Raw genomic sequence first — 6000 nt, forward strand, 5'->3', positions numbered from 1 at the left:
ATCGGGATGAGATCAGGACTCTGTGCAGGCCAGTCAAGTTCCTCCACCCCAAACTTGCTCATCCATGTCTTTATGGACCTTGCTTTGTGCACTGGTGCGCAGTCATGTTGGAACAGGAAGGGGACATCCCCAAACTGTTGAATAAATATATAAAATTACCATAAATGGATTTATTTAATGAAGACTATGCAGCCCGAGGGATTGAACGTAGAGTTTGACCTCACCTGTTTTTTATCTAATTGGTAGTACATTATGACATTGACATTTATATGGATTTTTAGAAATATACATACATGATATATAATATATATATTTTTTATCATTAATTTTTAACAATTATGATAATATATGTATATTTTTATATTTTTATAGTTTTCATTCGAGACATAATAATAATATATATTTTTAGGATTTTAACTTTTTAAATGTCTCTTATTTGTTGTATTTTCTGATTGGCCCATCATATATTCTAATCTATATTTTTTAATACCATATTGAGGGTTCATGTATTTATATTTCTATATTGGTGTTCCTATATAAATATGCCGGTTTGAGCTGGTAATTTATATTTATAAGGACTAATTAAATGTCCTTAATGTTTGTTTTTACAATGTATCTAATTATTTCAATTATTTTCGATTTGCTCCAGATTGTTTGTTTTTAACCACTTAAGCCCCGGAGGATTTGGCTGCTAAAGGACCAGGGGTTTTTTTTGCGATTTTTTACTGCGTGACTTTAACGGACAATTGCGCGGTCGTGCGACGCTGTACCTAAACGAATTTGACGTCCTTTTTTTCCCACAAACAGAGCTTTCTTTTGGTGGTATTTGATCACCTGTGCGATTTTTTGATCACGCGCTATAAACAAAAAAAGAGCGTAAATTTTGCAAAAATAACAATATTTTTCAAATTTTTTTTATATGAAATTCCCCCCAAAAAAAAGTAAAAATCTAAATTTTTTAACATTTTTCGGCCAATTTGTTTTATGCTACCTATGTTTGGTAAAAAAAAATCGCAAAAAGCGTATTTTGATTGGTTTGCGCAAAAGTTATCGCGTTTACTAACAAAGGGAAAGATTTCTGTCATTTTTGGTGTTTTTTTTTTTTAACGCGTAATGGCGGCGATCTGCGATTTTTTTTCGGTACTGCGACATTGTGGCGGACAGATCGGACCCTTGACTGACATTTTTGACACTTTTGGGGTTACCAGTGACATTACTGCAGTAATCAGTGCTATACATATGCACTGTTACTGCAAAAATGACACTGGCAGGGAAGGGGTTAACTTTATTGGACAGGGAGGGGTTAAGTGTGTCCTAGGGCCGTGCTTCTAACTGTGTAGGGACATTCCTATTGGTGTAAAAGCAAAGATCCACCGTTCTACATAGTAGAACGGACAGATCTTCACTTTTACACAGGGAGAACTGACAGACAGCTTGTTTACACAAGCTGCTCTGTCTTTCTCCCTTCACAGGAGCGATCGCAGTGTGACTGGCGGACATCGAGTCCGCCGGTCACACGCACTGACTTGCCTGTGAACGAGCCGCGGCGGGCGCGCGCCTCGGCGGGCGCGCGCCCGCCCGCGATAGGCTCGCAAGTCAGTGACAGGCGAGTGACGTACCGATACGTCACTCTGCCTGGCCGGGGCTGACCGCCGCAGTATATAGTCGTGCGGCGATCGGCAACCGGTTAAGTTTAATCCATTGAATTATGGCGGCTTCAGACTTCCTGTTGGGTGTAAATGAAGCCTAGTGCACCCAACAGGAACAGGAAGTTGATTTAGCTAATTAGTTGTGGAGGTATATATATCACCTCCATTGCCGCAGACCGGAATACGTCTTTGATAACGCCCAAAGGGGAGGGCGAAACGCGTCAACGCAATTTCCGGTTTACGGCTAGCAATACATCACTTCCGGTACGGTGGAACGCACGTCGGGACCAAGGAGAGATCCCGAGCGCACACCGCGGCCAGGAAGAATTCCAGACTTGCCTACATTCATTGTCTGCCTGAATTTATGCTACTAAATGTGAGTTTTACTCTTGCTTTTACACATTAAAAGTTTATGTCGGAGTTACGCTATTGTGAGCTTCTTTTCTCCACTTATGTGCATCGGGTCATTGAGAGCCACTGAAAGTCACAGATACTATGTCCTTAAGGATTTCTATACCAGGTTCCTTACTGGGACACAAGCTCTGCCGACCCTTTTATCTATACAGCTCAGGGGTCATCTTTGTCCAGTAAGTTGAACACCCAAAGGGGGAGGATCGGCACTATTCACTGCACTGGATTGATGGCATGATTTTGCACTTTTCTCTTGGCACTCGAGCACTTTTTGGGACTTCTTTTGATGCTATTATTTATTTATTGGAATATTACTGCATATTTTGCATATACATTGGACTGGCACTATTTATATATTTATTGTAGTTTCACTCATTGTATTATTTAAGTAACCCCGGAGTGGGGGCACCACATGATTTTTTGTATATGAATTGCACTTTGCACTTTATTAGCTACTAATTTATGGTAATTTTATATATTTATTCATTATTTAATACCTTGTTGCGCTGTAATTTGGCACTGCACTTTGAGAAAATTTGGTTATTACCATATTTTTTGAACAGCTGCATTTAGGTATAGCACGTTGTATATATCCATAGCGCGGTACACCTTTATTTTTATCCCCAAACTGTTCCCATAAAATTGGGAGCATGAAAATGTCCAAAATGGCTTGTATGTTGATGCCTTAGGATTTCCCTTCACAGTTCCCAGTGCACAAAGCAAGGTCCAAAATGACAATAATGAGCGAGTTTGGGGTGGAGGAACTTGACTGGCCTATGCAGAGTCCTGACCTTAACGTAACAGAACACCTTTGGCATGAATTAGTGAAGAGACTGTGAGCCAGGTCTTCTCATCCAACATCAATGCCTGACCTCACAAATGCGCTTCTGGAAGAACGGTCAAACATTCACATAGACACACTCCTAAACCTTGTGGACAGCCTTCCCAGAAGAGTTGAAGCTGTTATAGCTGCAAAGGATGGGCCAACTCAATACTGAACCCTACAGACTAAGACTGGGATGCCATTAAAGTTCATGCGCGTGTAAAGACAGGCGTCCCAATTAGGGATGATCGAACGGTTCGGGTCGACCATCGGTTCGGCCCGAACATTGGGTGTTCGAGGTTCGGCCGAATTTAGAACTTTTTGCCCAAAAAGTTCGGAATTCGGCAACCAGAACCGACCAAAATGCAATGGGACAGGAAATGGGCTTTAAAAGCCCGTGATTGGACCAGACCATGAGTAAAAGCCAATTGAGGGGGCAGGAGAATGCTAGGAATGTAATTGGAGTGACTAGGGGGTCCATAGTCCAATCATTAGTGAATACGCCCCCCAGTATATAAGATAGCCCCCGCCAAATTCCTAGCATTCTTATACGGGACATGAAAGAGAGTGGAATGCTGTTCTGTTCTAATGTGTTGCAAAGTGTCATTTAGCTATTTTTAGTGTGAGGAAAGGGATATCTAGTGTAGTTAGGTGCTATTTTTCACTATTAGTTAGCTTTAATTTATTCAGTTTCTGTAGGGAAAGTGTTAAGTGTAAGGGGACCGTAGTGTAGTGTAGGGTTAACTGACAGTGACTGCTATAGAAGGGTGACAAAACCCTTCCATAGCAGGGTGACCGCTATAGAGAAATGATCATTTCTCTGAGTTGCTTCGGCACAGGCATATGGCTTCTCACCAACCAAGCATTTTTTATGCTGCAGGGGTTGCCACTGCCAGTGCTTTTTTGAGGACATGTTTGATGTCAGACATGACATGTGAACATGTGTATAGGGGGTATATATACACATATATGTCTGTATATATACCCCTAGACATATATAGGTGTGATAGTAGCAGAAATATATGCTTGCGCTAATGAAATCATTTACAGTAATATATTTCTGCTACTATCACACCTATATATGGCTAGGTGTCTATATACATACATGTGTGTATATATACCACTATACACAAGTTCAGATGTTTTGCCTGCCTCAAAAGAACCCAAAAAAATGCCAAAAAAACGCTAGCGTCAAAAAAAAAAAAAATGCCCAGGTGTGTTTTTTGCTGGCATTTTTGGGGGGGTTTTGGAGGCAGGCAAAACATCTGAACTTGTGCACAGTACCACTATACACAAGTTCAGATGTTTTTCCTGACTGCAAAGAACCCAAAAAAATGCCTGCTATTAAACCGGCAAGGTGTGAAAACTGAGAAGCCATACTCCTGTGCTGAAAGTGTTCTAATACAAACAATCCTTTTTTTTATGATTCTGGACATGCTACAGAGCTGAAACTTCACATGTACACTTTATAGACCCCCCGAAATCCAAAGTAAAAATCCAAAAATCTATTTTTTTTTTTTTTTTTCAATAATTGGCTTTTTTATCAAAAATGACAATTTTTAAGAACTTTGTGTGATTTTGTGTCTGAGGGGTCTAAAAGGTGTACCTGTGAAGTTTCAGCTCTGTAGCATGTCCAGAACCATAAAAAAAGATCATATAGGTGTAAAAGGAGGGTCCCACATCCCTGCTCTACTGAAAAATTATCTTTTTTTTTCATGGTTCTGGGCATGCTACAGAGCTGAAACTTCACATGCACACCTTTTAGACCCCCCAGATACTAAATCCAAAGTCAAAATCAAAAAATCTCTCTCTCTTTTTTTTTTTTTTCAATAATTGGCTTTTTTTATCAAAAATGACAATTTTTAAGAACTTTTTTTTGTGTGATTAATAGTTAATGGGGCATGACCCAGAACCCTAGGTACTTTTTAGGGGCATTTATTGGGTTTTAGGGCTTAAAAATTGTGTTTTTTGATTACCGAAGTTCGGGTCCCATTGATTTTCAATGGGGTTCTGAAATCCGGGCCGAACTTTCGGGAAGTTCGGATGTTCTGGCCGAACCGGACTTTTCAAAAGTTCGATCATCCTTAGTCCCAATACAGTACTTTTAACAATATAGTGTATACAGGTGCATCTAAAAAAAACTAGATTATCAAAAGTTCAGTTATTTCAGTAATTCAATTATTAAAATCAAACTCATGTATTTTTTATATAGATGCATTACACACAGTGATATCTTTCAATCACTTCTTTCTTTCAATTTTGATGATTATGGCTTACAGCTAGTGACAACCCAAAATTCAGTATGTCAGAAAATGTGAATATTACATAAGACCAATAAAAACACATTGATAAAACACAGTGGACCAACTCCAGTAGATGACATGGCTCCCCAAATCATCACTGACTGTGGGAACTTTACATTGGACCTCATGCAACTTGGATTCTGTGCCTCTACACTCTTCCTCCAGAGTCTGGGACCTTGATTTCCAAATGAAATGCAAAATGTTCCGCGGTCAGTGATGATTTGGGGAGCCATGTTGTTCCACTGTGTTTTATCAAGTTCAGAGTCAGGACATCTCTCTACTAGGAAATTCTAGAGAACGTCATGCTTTCCTCTGCTGACCAGCTTTATGGAGATGCAGATTTCATTTTCCAGTAGGACTTGGCACCTGCCCACACTGCCAAAACTACCAATACCTGGTTTAATGATCATGGTATCACTGTGCTTGATTGGCCAGCAAACTTGCCTGACCCAAACCCCTTAAAGAATCTGTGAGGTATTGTTAAGAGGAAGATGAGAGACACCAGACCCAACAATGCAGGCGAGCTGAAAGCCGCTATCAAAGCAACCTGGGCTTCCATAACACCTCAGCAGTGCCACAGGCTGATCGCCTCCATGCCACGCCACATTGATGCAGTCATTCATGCAAAAGGAGCCCCAAGCAAGTATTGAGTGCATACTATACTGTACATGCTTTTCAGTAAGCCAACATTTCTCTATTAAAAAAATATTTTTTTTTTGGTCTTATGTAATATTCAAATTTTCTGAGATACTGAATTTTGGGTTTTCATTAGATGTAAGCCATAATCATCAAAAGTAAAAGAAAGAAATGCTTG

Source organism: Pelophylax lessonae (genome assembly GCF_965119305.1).
Source record: "Pelophylax lessonae genome assembly, chromosome: 3".
Lineage (NCBI taxonomy): Eukaryota > Metazoa > Chordata > Amphibia > Anura > Ranidae > Pelophylax > Pelophylax lessonae.